Below are 19,352 nucleotides of genomic sequence, written 5' to 3'. Positions count from 1 at the left end.
CTTTTGATTCTTCTTTACAGTTTCTGTTTCTTTGCTGAGATTTTCTATTTATTTTCTGAGGCTTTCTAGCTTTTCACTCATTTTGAGCTGTTTGTAATTGCTCACTGAAGCATTTTTACTTGGCTATTTAAAAATTTTTTGTCAGATAATTCTATAACTGTCATCTTACTGTTGGCATCTATTGATTTTCCATTTTCACTTACTTTGAGATTTCCCCGATTCTTTCATTATAACAAGTGATTTTCAGTTGAAACACAGGCATTTTCAAATTATGTTTTAGGATTCTGTGTATTATTTAAGCCTCTATTTGAGCTGGTTTTCTCCAACACGTGGCATAGGAGCAGGGTGGGGATGCTTCTGCCTCAACAAGGCCACTGGGGGTGGCAATCTGGGCTCCCTGCTTAGCTTCCACTGACATTCAAAGAGGACATCTCCTTACTAACTCTCAGTGAGGGTCTTCACGGGCGATGCAATGGGATGGCCTCATTAGTGAGGCAAGGGTGACAGTGTTGACTTTCCACTAGACTCCTCTAAGACCAGGCCATTAGGGATGAGGTAGGCTGCATTATTTCCAATTGGGCCATAAGTCCAAACTCCCCACATGGTCTCCACTTACTCCACAGGTAGGGGTGGGGAGGCTCATTAACAGGGACTGGATATGAAAGTCCTGGCTCCCTGCCCGGTCTTCCCTGACACCACCCTGGCAGGAGTGTCGGCATTCCCTGTAATAGCCTTGTGAGGACAAAATCTAAGGCAACTACTCAGTTTTCATCGGTATGGATCACGGTGGAGCCACAGTTTTTTCTGTAGCATCTGACTGGAGTAGAATGGTGACCTTCTAAGTTCTCGGTCTTGACAATCTCCTTCCTAGTCCACTGGCTACAGGGGACAGGGTTTTGTTAGGGATTTTTTTTTTTTTTTGGTCTATACTCATTGGCATTTCTAAGTTGCCAGATTTTCAGCTCCAAGTCTGAGCTATATGATGCAAAAAGAAAACCCAAGGAACTTAGGTCCCAAGGTCCCTAGCTGGTCTGCCTTCTTCCTTCCACCTTTCAGAGTATAGTTTATTTTTTATATATATATATAGTTCACCATCATCTGAACTATATTAATTTACAAAGATTTCTCAAACACACATTTTCTCATTTAAGTCACCAAATATCTTCGATGAAATGCAGAGTGAAACACGGAGGGAACTGAATTTAGATCAGACATTCACCCTTGTGCCATGTACACACCATTATATATATATATTTTTTTATTTATACCATTTATATTTATATATATATATATAAACCAACCAACCTAATTTTATATTATATATATACTTTTCCCTCAAGAGCTCCCCCCCCCAAGAGTTCTTTTCTTCCCCCTCTAGAGTTCTTAGTTATTTTTAGTTATACTTAGTGGGATAGTTAGGAAAAAGGACATCTACTCCATCTTTCCAGAAGTGGAAACTTTCTGGCATGTCAATTTTTAACAACACACTGTGTAAAGCACAAAATTTTCACAAAGCAAACATGAACGTCGATGCTCTCTCCCTGCACGCTTCATTTTTTTTTTCCCTAAATATTACCTCCTCTGTGAATCCTTTCTAGCACTATCCAAGCCAAAATTAATTACTTCTTTCTTTGTGTATCCATGGCCTGGCATTTACTTTTCTGTAAAGCCTTATAATCATCCAATGGGGCCACCACTGGTCGTGTAAGTAAAGCAAACTGAAGATGAAGACTATGTCAGATTCATGTTTGGATTCTCAAAGCCTGAATGTCTACGAGCACACATGTAGTATAATAACTCACACAGTGCGGGGGAAACAGTGGAGACCCAATAAATATCTGTTGACTGAGTAAGTGAACAAATGAACATTTTATTCAGCACCAGCCCATATGTTCTGGAACCCAAGAAGGGTTTGTTAAATTGGACCAAATTGTTGCAGCGTCTGTCAGTCTAATCAATCCACAACTATTTTTTCCCAAGAGGAAAAGAGAAGCTCACAAAGTATAGCCAAAGGGCAATTATTGCAGATTAGTACTTTTTTCCCAATTAACGATTAATTAATCTGCAACTATTTATTTAAAAACTACACGACCAGAACTACGCATGGTACAGAAGAAGTAAAAGTCAAGATTCCCACCCTCAGAAGTATAAGATATACTGTGGAGACTGGACGATAAGCAATAACTAAAGAGCAAATAAATCAGTGAAAATGAACTATAAGGAAAAAAGAATGTGGGTGATCTGGATCATTAAAAAAGGACTTCGTAAGAGAGGCAAGACTTCGGTCAGGCTTTTAAAGATAATTAAGTTTTAGTTGACTGAGAGGAAAGCAAAAAGAAGGGCATTTCGGGTCTGGGAACAGTAGAAAGATACAAAGATAGAAAAATGAACTCAGACAGAGAGGAATTCACTTAGAGGAGATAAGGCTGAAAATCAGAATTTGGAAATGACTCAGAATTCACACAGCATAGAAGAAGAAAAAGAAATCACCATCATCTGAATGATATTAATTTACAAAGATTTCTCAAACTCACATTTTCTCATTTAAGTCACCAAATATCTTCGATGAGATGCAGAGTGAAACACGGAGGGACCTGAATTTAGATCAGACATTCACCCATGTGCCATGTACACACCAATCAAATAACTGGGGGGGGGGCATATTTGGGGAGGTAGGGTGCCCTTTTCCCAGTGAGATAAATCTGCCAATATTTTAAAAGATAGATATAAAGAGAGAGACTAGAAAGCTGATGAAGATCCTAATTAGAAAGTCAGTGGTGAACATGGGGAAGAAAGGAGTAAATCCAGGGGGGATTTCAGAAGAAGATACATGATTTGACAGAAGGGCAAGGAAGGGAGTCAAAGAAAAAGCTAAGGGTTCCATTGCGGGCACTGAGGAAAATACTGGTAACTGGTCAAGGGGATTAAAAATATAAATGACGAGTTTATGTTTCGACACTGAATTTCAAGAACTCTAAGTTTGTAGAAAAGCAGGGGAAAAAAAGGAAAGACATCAGGGGGGCGCCTGGGTGGCTGAGCCTTTGGCTCAGGTCATCATCTCAGGGCCCTGGGATCAAGTCCTGCATTGGGCTCCCTGCTCGGGGTGGGGTCTGCTTCTCCCTCTGCCTCTGCCCCTCCCCCTGACTTGTGCTCTCTCTCGTTTGCTCTCTCTTTCAAAGAAACAAATAAAATCTTAAAAAACAACAACAGCAAAACATCAAGCCAAGGAGCTGAGCATGCTGTGCACTGTGAGCTGCTAATCAAAACTAAGCCGTCCGGAACCTAGGAGCCCAGAGGCCCACTGAACCGGTCATCTCAACCAAGGTGGCTATCGGCACTCCATAGTAGACTATGGCAGCTATGGTTTTTGTCTTCTCAGCATACTTCCCCCATTCTCCGTTTTCTTTAATGTCATCCTCCCTGATCCCCACACTGGTCTAGGCTGGCTGCAGCCACAGAACCCTCCTCATCCCACATTCCACACCCAAACCACAGAGACACAACGGCCCGAGTAAGGTCAATCAGAATCTTTACCAACACTGATATATGGAATATTGACTACATTTTCCTCTCTTCTATATTATTGATGCTCTGACATCTTGGGCCTCCCTGATCAGGAGAGGGGCCTCCCTGCCCCTCCCAGGGTTAGCTGACTCTTAGACTTCCCTGTGAACACTCTTTCATATGTAAACCAACCAACCTAGAACCAATACCCTCCAACCATTTCCTCTATCTAACTCCCAAATGCTAAGCCAATACTTCCCGGTCTTAATCAATCCAGGGTCAGGGGTCAGAGACAACTTGAGACAGTCCATACACCTGAGAGCCCACTAAAATTATTCAAAGTAGCCAATCCTGAGCCTGTTTACTCTGTCTCACCCTTTCTTTCTCACCAAAACTACAATGAGGTCTTTTGTACATGCTTTCCCCTCACTCTTTCTGCCTCTCTGACCTCATGCTTCCCTGTGTGGCTCTGCTTGGCATGGCATGCCCCTCCTCTTGGGAACTGTGAGTAACAAACTATCTTTCCAAAGGCAATCATTTCCTAATCTGTTGGCTATTCACACCTGAATAATAATAGAATACATTTTAAAACATACAGATGTTGCAAATAAGAGTTGTTTCAACACAGTACTGGGAGTCCTAGCCAGAGCGATCAGGCAAGAAAAAGAAATAAAAGGCATCCAAACTGGAAGGGAGGAAGTAAACCTGTGTCTATTTGCAGATGACATGATATTATACGCAAGAAACTCTAAAGCTTCCATAAAAACCTACGAGAATAAATGAACTCAGTGAAGTTGCAGGCTACAAAATCAATACACAAAATTCTGTTGTATTTGTATACACTAGTAACAAAATATCAGAAAGGAAAATTAAGAAAACAATCCCATTTACAATTGCATCAGAAAAATAAAATACCTTGGAATCAATTAGCCAAGGAGGTGAAAGACATATCTATTGAAAATTTTAAGACATTCATGAAAGAAACTGAAAAAGACGCAAACAAGTGTAAATATATTTCCATTGTCTGTGGATTGGAAGAATTAATAGTATTAAAATGCCATTCTACCCAAAGCAATATACAGATTCAGCGAATCTTTACCAAAATTCCAAAGGCATTTTTCACAGAAAGACAACAATCCTAAAATGTATATGGAAGCACAAAAGACCCCAACTAGCCAAGGCAATCTTGAAAAAGAAGACAGAGGCATCTCCCTCCCTGATTTCAAACTGCATTACAAAGCTATCGTAATTAAAATGCTATGTCACTGGCTCGAAAACAGACCCAAAGATAGGAGTCCAAGCAGGTGCAGGAGCAGGAGAGCTGCGCCGATCTGGCCCCGGAGCTCGCTGGGGGGCTGTCACGTCATCCTGAACACGGGCGAACCCAACCGGAGCTAAGGGAAGATGGGCTGCCACTCTGCAGATGCAGGAGCGAGCGCTTCCCGCGAGGTGGGAGGCGCAGAGTGAACCCCAGGTGGTAGCGGGGACAGTCCTGGGGAGGGGGCTCCAGCAGCTGGAGGGCAGAGGAGGGAGCACGTGGGAACTTCCAGAAGTCGGCTCCTGGAGGACGCCCCTGCCTGACGGGCACTCAGGTTCCGAAGCAGGGTGGACTCCTCGGTGGGACGGCTGGGGTCGGGGTCCTCAGGGTCACAGGGCCACGAGGGTGCCTGAGGGCGGCGGAGGTCAGGGCCCCCGGGCAGGGGGTGGCTGCCATCGGCGAGGCCGGGAGAGGGCTCTCGGCCCCGGGATGACATAACCGCCAGCACGGCCGGGCCAGGCGACCTCTCCCAGCGCAGGGCCCAGCAAGCGGCAGCCTGGGGAGACCCCTCCTCCCCCAGCAGGACCAGTGCAGCAGCACCGCAGGGCTCTGAGGGGCTCGGGGACCCAAAACGGGGCTGCTCCCAGGCGGGGTGAGCCCGAGACCCAGACCCAGGCGGGGGGACGGCTTTCCCCGGGGGCGCCCTGGGGAGGGCCCCGGGCTCTGGGCTCCAGGGCTGGGGACTGGAGGCCGCCACTTTCGTTGCCATCCTCTAGGACGGCTCGGAAAGCCCGCAGGGAGCAGAGCCACAGAGGCCCCGGCCCCGGGCCGCTCGCTCAGCCTGGTGGCCAGGCCGGTGCCACTGGCCAGGAGCAAAGCCACCTGAGCATCAGGCAGGGGCCCCGCCCCGGAAGACGGCAAGATCACCGGCTAAGTCCAGGTTCACTGATCACAGAGAACTGCAAACCTCAACGCCTGGGGGAAGCTGTACCCAGAATTCATGGGGCTTTTTCCCACGATGCTTTAGTCTTCCGATTTTAGGTCTTTTTTCTCTTTCCTTACTAAAATTTATTTTACCAACTCTTTAAATTTTTTTAGTTTTCATTTTTATAGTTACATCCTCTCCTTTCATTGTATTCGATTTTATTTTCGCATATATATGTATATGTGTGCATATATATGTGTGTGTGTTTCTTTCTTTATAATTTTGGGATAGTTTCTTCTAACAGACCAAAATACACCCAGAATCTAGGGTATGGCTCTGTTCTCTTCACCTGCCTGGTCATATTCTCTTTTTTGTTTTTCTTTTTTTGTTGTTGAAGTCTTTTTTACTATGCATCTTTACGGTGACATTCTATCTTTTCAATATATTCAATTTTATTTTTGTGTATATATATAATTTTATTTTTGTGTATATACTTATATATATATAAAGTTTTTCTTTCTTTACAATTTTGAACTGCAGTTTCTTGTAACAAACCAACCAAAACCCTCAGGATATAGTGTATCGCTCTGTTCACCTGTCTGACTATATTCCTGTTTTTTTGTCTTTTAATTTTCATTTTTACAGTTACATTCTATCATTTCATTTTATTTAATTTTATTTTTGAACATACATAAGTTTTTTCTTTCTTTATAATTGTGGGATCTAGTTTTTTAACAAACAGACCAAAATACACACAGGATTCAGTGTATTGTTCTGTCCACTTGTCTGATTATATTCTTTTTTTTTTTTTTTGGTTTTAGATCTCTTCTGATTTGTTTAGTATAATTTCACTGAGATTGTTGTTGCCATTTTAGTATTTTATTCTCTCATTCATCTATTCTTCTCTGGACAGAATGAGAAGACAGAAAAACTCACTTCAAAGAAGAGGTAGTACTGACTGCTAGGGACCTAATCAATATAGACATAAGTAAGATGTCAGAACTAGAGTTCAGAGTAACAATGATAGATACTAGCTAGGCTTGAAAAAAGCATGGAAGACACCAGGGAATCCCTTTCTGGAGAAATAAAAGAACTAAAAGTCTAATCAAGTTGAAATTTAAGACTATTAAGTGGGATACAATAAAAAATGGAGGCTCTAACTCCTAAGATAAATGAAGCAGAAGAAAGAATTCATGATATGAAAAATACAATGATGCAAGATAAAGAAGCCAAGAAAAAGAGAAATAAACAACTACTGGATCACGAGGGGAGAATTTGAGAGATAAATGATACCATAAAGCAAAACAATAGTAGAATAATTGGGATCCTAGAAGAAGGGGAAAGGGAGGGAGGCAGAAGGAACACTGGAGCAAATTATAGTGGAGAACCTCACTAATCTGGGAAAGGAAACAGGCATTTCGAGTCCAGGAGGCACACAGAACCCCCCTCAAAATCAATAAAAATAACTCAGCACCCTGATATATAATAATAACACGTGCAAATCTTGGAGACTAAGAGAAAATCCTGAAAGCAGCCTGAGACAAGAGGTCCATAAAGTACAAGGGTAGAAACATTAAACTAGCAGCAAACCTATCCACAGAGAGCTGGCAGGCTAGAAGAGCCTGGCACCTTATATTCAGGGTGCTAAATGAGAAAAAATATGTAGCTAAGAATACTTTATCCAGCTAGGATGTCATTCAAAATAGAAGGAGAGATAAAAAAAGCTCCCAGGACAAACAGAAACTAAAAGAATTTGTGATCATTAAGCCAGTCCTGCAAGAAATATTAAAAGAGATCCTTTAAGTGAAGAGAGAGCCCAAAAGTAACATAGACCAGAAAGGAACAGAGACAATATACAGAAATAGTGACTTAACAGGTAAGACAATTGCCCTAGGTTCATATCTGTCAGTAGTTACTCTGAATGTAAATGGGCTAAATGTCCCAATCAAACGACACAGAGGATCAGATTGGATAAAAAAGCAGGACCCATCAATACGCTGTCTGCAAGAGACTCATTTTAGACCCAAAGACACCTCCAGATTTAAAGTGAGATTTAAAGAAAACCATCGATTATGCTAATGGACATCAAAAGAAAGCTGGGGGTGGCAATCCTTATATCAGACAAATTAGATTTTGAACCAAAGACTACAATAAGAGGTGAGGAAGGACACTATATCACAATTCAAGGTTTTATCCAACAGGATCTAACAATCGTAAATATTTATACCCCTAACATGGGAGCAGCCAATTATATTGACCAATTAATAACAAAACTAAAGAAACACATTGATAATAATACAATAATAGTAGAGGACTTAAACACCCCACTCCCTGCAATGGACAGATAATCTAAACAGAAGATCAGCAAGGAAACACGGGCTTTTAATGACACACTGGACCAGATGGACTTCACAGATATATTCAGAACATTCCATCCTAAAGCAACAAAATACACATTCTTCTCGAGGGCACATGGAACATTCTCCAGAACAGATCACACTTACTGGGTCATAAATCAGGTCTCAACTGGTACCGAAAGACTGGGATCATTCCCTGCATATTTTCAGACCACAGTGCTTTGAAACTGGAATTCAGTCGCAAGAGAAAGTTTGGAAAGAACTCAACTACATGGAGGCTAAAGAGCATCCTACTAAAAGAATGAATAGGCCAACCAGGAAATTAAAGAAGAATTTTAAAAATTCATGGAGACAAATGAAAATGAAAACACAGCGGTTCAAAACCTCTGGGATGCAGCAAAGGCCATCCTAGGAGGGAAGTATATAGCAATACAAGCTTTTCTCAAGAAAAAGAAAGGTCTGAAATACACAACCTAACCTTACACCTAAAGGAGCTGGAAAAGGAACAGCAAAAAAATAAAAAATAAAAAAAATAAAAATAAAAAAATAAAAGCCTAAGTCCACTAGGAGAAGATAAATAATAAAGATTAGAGCGTAAGTCAATGAAATCGAAAGCGAAACAACAGTAGAACAGATCAACGAAACTAGGAGCTAGTTCTTTGAAAGAATTATTAAGATCAACAAGCCACTGACCAGGCTTCTCAAAAAGAACAAAGAAAGGTCCCAAATAAATAAAATCATGGATGAAAGAAGAGGGATCACAACCGACATCAAAGAAATACAGGCAATATAGGAACATACCATGAGCCACAATCTGCCAACGAATTAGGCAACCTGGAAGAAATAGATAAATTCCTAGAAACATATAAACTACCAAAGCTGAAACAGGAAGAAATAGAAAACCTGAATAGATCCATAACCAGCAAGGAAATGAAGAAATAATCAAAAATCCCCCATAAAAAACAAGAGTCCAGGGCTGGATGGCTTCCCAGGGGAATTCCACCAAACATTTATTTTTATTTTTTTTTTCCCACCAAACATTTAAAGAAGAATTAATACCTATTCTTCCGAAACCACTCCAAAAAACAGAAACGGAAGGGAAACTTCCAAAATCTTGCTACGAGGCCAGCATCACCTTGATCCCAAAACCAAAGACCCCCACCAAAATCTACTGACTCTACAAATCTAGTTTTCTAGAGGGATGAAAATAAAATAAACTTAGAAAATACATGAAATCGAAACTTCAAACTATTGGAAGGCCACTGCAGTATCTCTGTCCCTCAATCAGCCTACGTTGACGATCGAACATTTGCAATAACTTGTGTCCTTAAAATCATACTTGAGTAAAGGTAAAGTGTCCGTGTGTCGGGGAACAAGGCTGTTTCCACTGAGATTTCCAGAGATCCAGGAGGTGGATCTGGAGCCGGAGGCTCCCACGGTGCCTACTGTTTGCTGAAACCCCGTCTACACAGAGTGAAACCAAGCAGGACAAGCTAAGCTGAAAGACAGACAATTAGGGACAGGGATGGGCCCGTATTACATCATCTGTGTCCTGGATCCCACCATGCCTAAAGCCGGCTGAATCCCTGAACTTCCCAGTAATCAAAGTCATAGACTCTCTCTTTTAATTTAATCTCCTTTAGTTGCCTTGCTTTCACTTAAAACCAAGTGTCCCGATTCGACATCGCCAAACCTGCCAACTTCCCCCAAGTCTTCTCAACTGAGGAAGAGCATTTCCCTCTTTCTGCTAATGAAACCGTAACCGTCCCTACCATCCAGGCTCAACGGTACAAAATCCTCTATTTACTGGGTCAGCCGCTAAATCTCATCATTCTACCCTCTTACGGCCCGTCCTTCTGTCCCTACGGATATAATTTCCAGCTCTTTAACCCGGGTCTGTTTCCCTGACTTAGCAACAGTGTTCCTGAGCGAGGACACGTCCTCATGTGCGGCGCCCGCCCCGGTCCCCATCCAGGACGGAGGGTGGTTGCCCCCCGCCTGCCGCCCGGCCCCCAGACCCAGTGGCTCCCACCCGCCGGCCCCTCGCTCCCCTCATCGGACCCAGTGTACCCCCCACGGCCGTCCGTTCTCAGCTGCGCCCTCGTATTTCCCGACCCCCCGGGTCCCCCAAGGCAGCTGCCACGAAGTGTGTCCACCATCCTTCAGCCCGACCCCCACGCCCCACACGGCCAGGGAAGGGCCTCCGCTCTGACATAGCTCGGAACACAATGCCATGACCACGAGACGTCGGCCCCCCTCGTCCCAGCTCAACACCCTCCTAGCCCTCAATCCCCCCGCTCGTGCTCCGGGGAAGGGCCGCCCCCCCTTTCCAAAGCCAGAGTCTCTCCGAGGACACCAGCCTCAGCTCCGGCCCCTCGGGCTCCTTCCCTCCTCACCAGCCAGTGTTGTCTGGGCGGCGACAATGTGGCAGGTGTCCCGTCCACCCCTTTACGTGATCTTGACGTTGACCGTTGATGCTTGGGGCAGCCCTCCCCGATCTTCACAGATTGAAAAACTGAGGCCAGTACCGGGAAGTCTGCCTCAGCCCACACGGCTCTCGACCTCCTTGTACAACTGAAGCTTTTCCAACAAGTGGCCTAAACTGAACTCTTTTCCCTCGTTTCCTTCCGTCTTGCGCTGTGTTCGGGGCCGAGCCGTGCGCCGCCCCAGCAGCCAGAGGCTGGCAGCTGGACACCCCGGCATAGCGCTGTGCTCGGCACATGGCCCCCCGTTCCCGAGCTGGGTCCCCCCTGCACACGGCCCCCCATTCCTGAGCTGGACCCCCTGCACACGGGCCCCCTGCACATGGGCCCCCATTCCCGAGCCAGGTCCCCCCTGCACATGGATCCCCGTTCCTAAGCCAGGCCCCCTGCACATGGCCCCCCATTCCTGAGCTGGACCCCCTGCACACAGGCCCCCTGCACATGGGCCCCCATTCCCGAGCCGGGTACCCCCTGCACATGGATCCCCATTCCCAAGCCGGGCCCCCTTGCCCCGTTCCTGAGCTGGGTCCCCCTGCACATGGTCCCCCATTCTTGAGCTGGACCCCGTTCCCAAGCCGGGCCCCCTTGCACACAGACCCCCGTTCCTGAGCTGGGTCCCCCCTGCACATGGTCCCCCATTCTTGAGCTGGACCCCCTGCACAGGACCCCCCGTTCCCAAGCCGGGCCCCCTGCACACGGCCCCCCGCTCCCGAGCCGGGTCCCCCCTGCACACGGCCCCCCACTCCCGAGCCTCCTGAGCTTCTGCACCCAGAGGCGCCTCTGCACCTTCGGAGGCGAGTTGCCCATCCCCCCCGGTTCACGCCCGGGTTCGCCCCCGGTGTGGACACCGGCCTCCGCCGCCCACCCCAGCAGCCCGGCCCCGGCCCGGAAGGCGCGTTGCGGCGGCGACGGGAGGGCCGACCGTTCCATCTCTCGGACCCGCAGCATGGAAGCTCCAGTCGTTTTTGACGAACTCACAGAAAGAAAACGCCGGACTCCGGATCCCCGCCCCGAAACCGGGTCCCCGGGGATACCACTGTTGCGAGAATTACTCAGGAATAAAAATCCTGCCACTCGTTCTGCATCTGATAAGCTTATTTCTTTTTCCACCCAACGGCCTCCACTGTGTGAAAAGCCATAAAAATGAGGACCGTTTATCGAGGAGTCACAGGCGGACAGTGGCCACCTGCTGCGCTCGCAGCGCCCGCAAACGGCTCCGGTACAGAGAAGCACGGAGCACAACCCCCTCGGCCGCAGGAAGCCGCGGAGAGAGGGGCCAAGTGACTGTCGTACCAAAGGAAATGAAGTCCCGCGTCCTTAGCGTGGGTGATGACCGAGTGCCGCAGGGCGTCACAGGAGAATGGGGAAGAAACGAGAAGACGGCGCTCGGCCACCCTCAGCGCTGTACGGGGAAGGGCACCTCTCGGTCAGAGTCGCCAGGGGCGAAGGTCACACACCCATGGCACGTTCCCCGGAAACAGGAGAGTCTGGGGAAGGCAGGGTGCATAGGCGCCGAGCCCACGCGCAGCAAACGTGCCCGGGCCCCACGGGGTTGGGGGGCCGGGAGCGCCCAGGGCTCCACGGTCCTCCCAGGTGGCGATGGTCACCCTCCATGTGACCGGCTGCACCCCTCGGAGCTCACGGAGGAGCAGGAAGCCCCCCAGGCCCCGCGGTCGCCGCCATCGGGCCTCCCGGCCTCCAGAACCCCGAGAAGACGGCGGCCCAGCGGGCAGGCCCCGGTGCAGTAGCCGCGACTGTGGCCCCAGCAGCCCGCAGAGTGGCCAACGCACGTAAATGCACCCAGAGGTGTGTGCCGAGGCCGGAGGCGTAAGGGCCTTGACAGCCGTATTAGGCGTTTAGACCTAATTCCGCAGTTTCTCCCATGTCACGTCTTCTGAGAAGGGACGGGGCCCAGCGGTGCTCCCAGCCTTGGGGCAGCGGGGACGGTCCGTGGTTTCCAAGGGGCCCCTGGGGAGGCGAGGGGCGCTGCAGGGTCGGACGAGGGCGGAGAGAAGCCACACGGGGCCTCAGCGGCAGGTGCCGCTTACTGATTCGGAGGGCGGGGGCCGGGGACTCAAGGACAACCCCCGGGGTGTGAGGCTGAACCCCAGACACAGCAGGCGAGCAGGGCCCCGGAGTCCACGGGCCGAGCGAGGTGCCACTACCGCGACACAGACAGGGCACATCCGGGGTGAGACGGAGGAGTTAGGGCCAAAGAGGAGAAACCGAGGGATCAAGGGCAGGGACGCCGCCCTCCTGAGCCCGAAGTGCCAGCCTCGGCCCCAAGAGGGAGGAGCCTGGAAGTCGCCGCTCCTGTCCTTGCAACAACCAACGGGACGCACCAGATTGAAAACCAACAGCTGTCCCTGGACCTGCCAGGACCCTAAGGATGCACAGCAAGCCAGCACCCTAAGATCCGAGGGGACGGGGGAACCCGAGGCCGCGTGGAGCCCAGGTCTGCTCACGTGGGGCGAGGACGCCCAGGTGGCCGTCTGGGAGGGTGGCAGGGGCTTCAGGGTCGGGCGGGCGGGCGGGCAGGTGGGGGCACAGCGGGTGCCGGCCACCAACACACAGGAGCAGAGACGGAAGGGGAACCACTAAGGAATCACGACAGCGGTGGCTCGTGGTGACTGAGCGCTCCCCGCGCGGCGGGCCTGTCCGAAATGTTTACGCTTCTTTGGGGGTTTTGTTTTCTGATGATTTTATTTATGTATCTGAGACAGAGCGAGAGAGCGAGAGTGAGCACGGGCGGGGCGGGGGGGGCAGAGGGAGAGGCAGGCGCCCGCCTGGCTGAGCAGGGGACCGGATGCGGGACTCCATCCCGGGACCCCGAGATCACGCCCTGAGCTGCGGGCAGGCCTTAACCACTGAGCCCCCAGGCGCCGCCTGAATGTCTGCGTTTCTTGAGTCTCCAGCAAACCCGGATTATTTTTCCCTCGCTGCTGCGACACATCACTACAGACCCTACACGACACGGCGTAAACGTATCGGCCTGCAGCCCCGAGCTCGGGTCCAACCTGGGACCCACCAGGTAAACATCAGGGCGCGGGCAGGGCCGTTCCCAGGGTGTTCCAGGAGGCCGTGTGCTTGTCCCCGGTGCCTCTGGCCGCACGGTCCCTGTCTCATGCCCCCCACCCCGCCCCCATCCTTGCAGACGACCCCGCGGGTCCCGGCCCGCCGTCCGGGTCACCAAGTCTTGCCCTCCCTACTTCCTGACTGTCTCCCAAAGCTGGGTTGGTTCAGACCCTTGTCCTACGTCACCCGGCGTCCCCATCCTCCCTGCCTTCCCTCCTCCTCCGTCTCCGGCTCCTCCAAAGCATGACTGCTGCAGCTATTTCCTGGGGGAAAATCCAATCACAAGACTCCTCTGATTAAAAATTCTGCTTAAATTAAAAAAAAAAAAAAAAAAAAGCTCTGAAACAGATCATCCACGCCTGAGAAAGTCTAGATAGCCCGGGCCCACGCTCACCAGACCTTTCCTGTGGCCCCAGAAGCCCCCGCCTCCCCCGGGAGCCCCAGGTCACGGCCGAGGACATCAGCACGTGCTCAGTAAAATAATAACTAAGGAAAAGCTCCAGAGGCCTGGAAGCACTCTGGCCCCACTTCTTGGCCCCCTAGAGAAGCAGGGCCCAGGAATAAGGGGAAAGGATGAAAAATCTGACTGAGGCATGACATCATGACATGAATGGGTGGCTTGGGTTTTTTTTTTTGGCGGGGGGGGGGGGTTTGGGGGTTTGTTTTTAAAAGCTAAGTGGTTTAGGGAGGGTTAGGGGGGAAGAAAGCACATTTTAAAGCTCTAGCTTCAGGGCAAGTAATAAAAATTGTTGCTTTAATGTTTTTTTTTTCCCCCATGATATTGTGAGCCACGGAAGGTCCCTGCTATCGCAGCAGCCTGCGGGGCAGAGTTCCAGCCTCCCGAGCTAAATCAAAGTGGCACCGGCTCTCGGTTTTCCAAGCAGCCGGACAGGCCCCTCCCTGCCTTCCGTGAGGCTAAACCTGACTGACAGCGAAGGAACGAAGTGAGTTTCCACTTGTTCTGTGAGCCCCGTGGTCCTCTGGTTGCTCCCCGGGGCCCAGGAGACTCACCCTGCAAGGTCGTCCCCGGCTTACGGGGACGGTTCGGCCGTTTTCTGCGGCAGGAGCTGCGGGTGTCGCGCAGGAGGCTGGAAGGCCTCGTGGAGGACGCGGCTCGTCCAGGACACGACGTGCTCCGCGCTCGCCAGTGGAAGCTCTTCGGCGATGCCAGCGCTCGACGGCACCAGCTTACACTCCCCGAACTGGTTTAAACGTGGGTAGAATGAGGACGCGTGTGCATTTCGGTCAAAGCACCCGAGTCCTCCGGGTGGAACCCAGTAATTTTCAGAATGAAATAATACTCAATTCTCTATGATTCAGTCTTAATCATTCCAGCCCTAAGATCCCACCCTAAATTTCCCCACGATGCCCCCGAGCGATATACACATGTCCCAGAACGTGCACGGAGACCCCATTCTCGAACGTCACCCGCTCTCCCTGCAGACACGCCTGTTGTTTCTGGGAGAAACCGCGACTCCCAACTGTCTGTGTTTTGAGTACTTGACTTTCCTATTTTCCAAGCAGCTCCTATTTAGGAAGAGGCTGGCCGGGGATTCCGACGGTACCCCGCTCTTAGGTTTATGGTAAGGATTAGATGGGGCAATAGAAGTAGAAAGATCAAACAGAACAGCACTCGCCGCATGGTCAGCGCCCCACAAATATCGACCTTTGTTACATTCCACGTCTGAACGACACACGACCTCGTAACTGGCTCTTTGGGGAAAAGTTCGAGAAAGTCGGTGTTTCTCACCAAATGCCACTTCTCCAAACAGTCTTGAAGTAACCGAAGTGGGTGACGTTAATTTTATTTTACTTAACACGTCTGGGATTTTGTGTTTGTTAAATGTAGCGTGCAAAAAAATAATCTTGATATGTTCGTAAAACGACTTTTTAAGGGCCATTAGAAAAGTCTCTAAGGCCCTTCCAGCTCCAGGATGTTGTGATCTATAATAACTAATTCCAAATGCGTGCAAATTAACGGTGATACAAGTCCCCAGATCCCCGGGAGACGTGCGGCGCTGTCGGCTGGGATGCTCTGGGAACACGTCGGAGCCGGCCCGAGCCTCTGCAACGCAGCCTCCACCCTTGCCCCCGTGCCCCAGCAGCCCACCCTCTATTCTCTGCGTGAGCTCCCAGATGCTCCCAGATGCTCCCAGATGCTCCAGGTCCTCCGGCGGCAGATGCGGAGAAGAGTGAGCAAGGGGCTGTGACCCGCAGAGAGGAGAGTGGGGCCGAGATTCTTCAGAATCCCAGCTAGACGGGCAGGGGGAGCCGAGGCCCATGAAGGCACCTAATCTGGCCTTCAGCCCCATAAACCCTGAAGTCTGCCTCAGGAGGGGCCCCGTCAACCCTCCCTCACCTGGGAGATTGAGAAACTGAGTCCTGGGGGCAGCCCCGGGGGTCTGCCCACGGCGTGACCCCCGGGGTGCCGGGATCGAGTCCCGCATCAGGCCCCTGCACGGAGCCTGCTTCTCCCTCTGCCTGGGTCTCTGCCTCTCTCTCTCTGTGTCTCTCATGAATAAATGAATAAAATCTTAGAAAAGAAGAAAAGAAAAAAGGAAAGGAAAGGAAAGGAAAGGAAAGGAAAGGAAAGGAAAGGAAAGGAAAGGAAAGGAAAGGAAGAAAAAAAGAAAAGAAAAGAAAAGAAAAGAAAAAAGAAAAGAAAAGAAAAAAAGAAAAGAAAAGAAAGAAAAGAAAAGAAAAAAAGAAAGAAAAGAAAAGAAAAGAAAAGAAAAGAAAAGAAAAGAAAAGAAAAGAAAAGAAAAGAAAAAAAAGAAAAGAAAAAAAAGAAAAGAAAAAAAAGAAAAGAAAACTGAGAGCTGGAGCGGTCAAAGGCTGAGTCCAGAGTCATCTGGCTTTTCCGGAACTCGAGTCCGGGGACCGGTCGGGCTCGGGCAGCGGCCCGGGGCCTCAAGGCCGTCTCAGCCCAGGGAGCTGCCGAGGGAGCCAGCCCTGCACAGACCAACGTGTCGCCCTTGGGGCCCGGGCTCCGCTCAGCGCCCCCGTCACCCATGACTGGCACCTGCCGCAGGGAGACAGACGGCGTCGTCACAGCCCCGATGCAAGACGGACACGGAGCCTGCAAGCAAGTTGCTCAGAGCGGGGCCGCGTGTTTGTACCCGTGGAGGCACCCGTATCGCCCAGAAGGACGGCGACGCTGTGATGTCCCAGCGGCCCACGGTGGAGGCCAACCCCTGGGACAGAAGGCCTAGGTAGGCTTTACAGGAATCTACCCCCACTGGGAATCGAGGCGGGCGCTTCTGGGGATTATTTTCTTTAAAAAGAGTAGAAGAAAGGTCCTTTGAGGTGAACCCGTCCATGTACGAGGGCGCAACCTCGACACCACTCTGGAAACCACCCAGCAGAGGGGGGAGCCGTGGCCGGGGCACTGCCTCCCCTCGGCCTCCCCTCAGCCTCCCCTCGGCCTTCTCTCGGCCTCCCCTTGGCCTCCCCTCGGCCTCCGTTCCGCGTGCACCTCCTCCCCTGCCCTCTGCTCCCAGGAGCCATTCACTTACTCAACAGGAACTTTTCAGGTGTGCTTCCAAGGCACCTGCTCATCCCCCCAGTACTTAGGGAGGACCCCCGAGTTCCCTCGGCACTTAGGGAGGCCTCCAAGTCCCCTGAGTACTAGGGATGCCCTCCAAGTCTCCTCAGTACTTAGGGAGGCCCCCTGAGTCCCTTTAGTACTTACAGAGGCCCCCCAAGTCCCCTCAGTACTTAGGGAGGCCCCCTGAGTCCCTTTAGTACTTACAGAGGCCCCCCAAGTCCCCTCAGTACTTAGGGAGGCCCCCTGAGTCCCTTTAGTACTTACAGAGGCCCCCCAAGTCCCCTCAATACTTAGGGAGGCCCCCCAAGTCCCCTGGGTACTTAGGGATGTCCCCATCCTCTCATAACTAGCACCCTCTTGTACTACGGACCCCCCCATCCTCTCAGTACAAGGGATCCCCCATCCCCCCAGTACTACGGACCCCCTGTCTCCCCCAGGACTAGGGATCCCCACCCTGTCCCCCCAGTGCTAGGGATTCCCCATCCCCTGAGTACTTAAGGACGCCCCCATCCCCCCCAGTACTTAGGAGGCCCTCTGAGTCCCCTGAGTACTTAGGGACCCCGTCCCCCCAGTACTAGGGACCCCTCCTGTCTCCTGAGTACTTAGGGATCCCCCATCCCCCCAGTACTAGGGACCCCCTCTCCCTCCAGTACTTAGGGACCCCCCCAGTACTAGGGATTCCCCCTCCCCCCAGTATTAGGGACCCCCCTCCCCCCAGTACCTGGGACCCCCCTCCCCCCAGTACCGGGACCCCCGTCCCCTGAGTACTTAGGAACCGCCTCCCCCAGCCCCGCCCCAGGGCAGCGGCGCCCGAGGAGCGACCCAGCGGCCTCCACCGGAAGCGAAGGCGCGGGGAGGGGGAGGGGAGGGGAGGGGAGGGGGAGAGGCGGGGAGGCCGCGGGGCGGGGGCGGGGGCGCCGCGGGGCCTGGAGGCCGCGCTCTGGGCCCGGGTCCGCGGGGGCGGCTCCTCCGTCCGTCCCGGGCCTCCCCGCCCCCCGCCCGCGAATCCGCGACCTACAGGCCCCCCCCCCCCCCCGCCCGGGGCTCCGCGGGCCTGCGAGGACGCACCTGCACCTGCACCTGCACCTGCACCTGCGCCTGCACCTGCGCCTGCCGGGGGCGGCGGGGGCGGCGGGGGCGGCGGGGGGAGGCGGGCGGGCGGGCGGCGGCCCTGCTGGTCCCGGCGGCGGCCACACCCCTGCGCCGCGGGCGGGAGGGCGGAGGGGAGGCGGGGGAGGCCCGGGGTGCGGAGGGCGCGGGGGGAGGGGGTGCAGGGGGGGGCGGGGGGTGCAGGGGGGGCGGGGGAGGGGTGTGGAGGGGGGAGGGCGCGGAGGGGCGGGGGAGGGGGGTGCAGGGGGGCGGAGGGCGTGGGGGGAGGGGGAGGGGGGCGGGAGGGGGTGCAGGGGGGGCGAGGGGGGCGGGGGCCGGGGGGCGTGGACACAGGGCAGGGACTCCGCCCCCAGGACCCCAGGTGCCCTCCAGCCCCTCCCCCCAGGGCCCAGGTGGCCCCAGGGTACAGGTGGCCCAGATGGCCCCTCACCTCCAGCGCTGGGGCTCCCGTTGGCAAATGGACAGGGTCCCGCTGCGCCCGAGCCCCCGATGTTTCAGGAGGGACACGGGGACTGGGAGTCGCCCTCAGCCCCTGGACCCGGGGGTGTCTCCGGGCGCCCTCTGGGCTGGGGGGAGCCTGGAAGGTGCGCAGCCCAGGTGGGGCGCAGGAGGGAGCGCAGGTGCCGCGCCTTCGGGAGGGGCCCTGCAGGTGCAGGTGGAGGGTGCGGCTGCCCGAGCTTTGGGGACCCTGAAAGCGTTATTGCCCCGTGCAGGCCGCGGAGTGGTTAGGGCCGCGGCGTGGTTAGGGCCCCAGGGTGGTTAGGGCTGCCGGGTGGTTAGGGCCGCGGGGTGGTTAGGGCTGCCAGGTGGTTAGGGCACCAGGGTGGTTAGAGCTGCCAGGTGGTTAGGGCCGCGGGGTGGTTAGGGCCCCAGAGTGGTTAGGGCCACCAGGTGGTTAGGGCGCCAGGGTGGTTAGGGCCGCGGGAGGGGCATCCGCAGGGCAGCAGGCTGCGGGGAGCCGGCCACGCTGTCTGCCCACCTGCACTCACCTCAGCAAGTCGCGCATTCCTGGTCACAGAGTGGGTGCTCAAGTGTTTTCTACGTTTTATGTTTTAATGAATTTGAATTTCTTCCTTTAACCATACTCTTACCA

At 52.2% G+C, this 19,352-nt stretch overlaps 1 protein-coding gene across 2 annotated transcripts in view; it reads right to left on the bottom strand.

Annotated features, from left to right (window-relative positions):
* Window positions 1–18,337, bottom strand: part of CPQ (carboxypeptidase Q) — a 402,483-nt gene extending 384,146 nt beyond the window's left edge. The window contains exon 1 of one of the 2 annotated variants that reach the window (XM_049103891.1): window positions 18,230–18,337. The gene's annotated coding sequence lies outside the window, so the exon portion shown is untranslated. Of the gene's footprint in view, window positions 1–18,223 lie in introns of both variants that reach the window. The other variant, XM_049103890.1, reaches the window with a different exon arrangement.
* Between the last annotated feature and the right edge of the window lie 1,015 nt (window positions 18,338–19,352).

Source organism: Canis lupus, chromosome 29 (assembly GCF_003254725.2).
Source record: "Canis lupus dingo isolate Sandy chromosome 29, ASM325472v2, whole genome shotgun sequence".
NCBI classification, from domain to species: Eukaryota; Metazoa; Chordata; class Mammalia; order Carnivora; family Canidae; genus Canis; species Canis lupus.
Note: the sequence above shows the minus strand (reverse complement) of the source record. Positions and strands in the feature narration are given on the sequence as shown.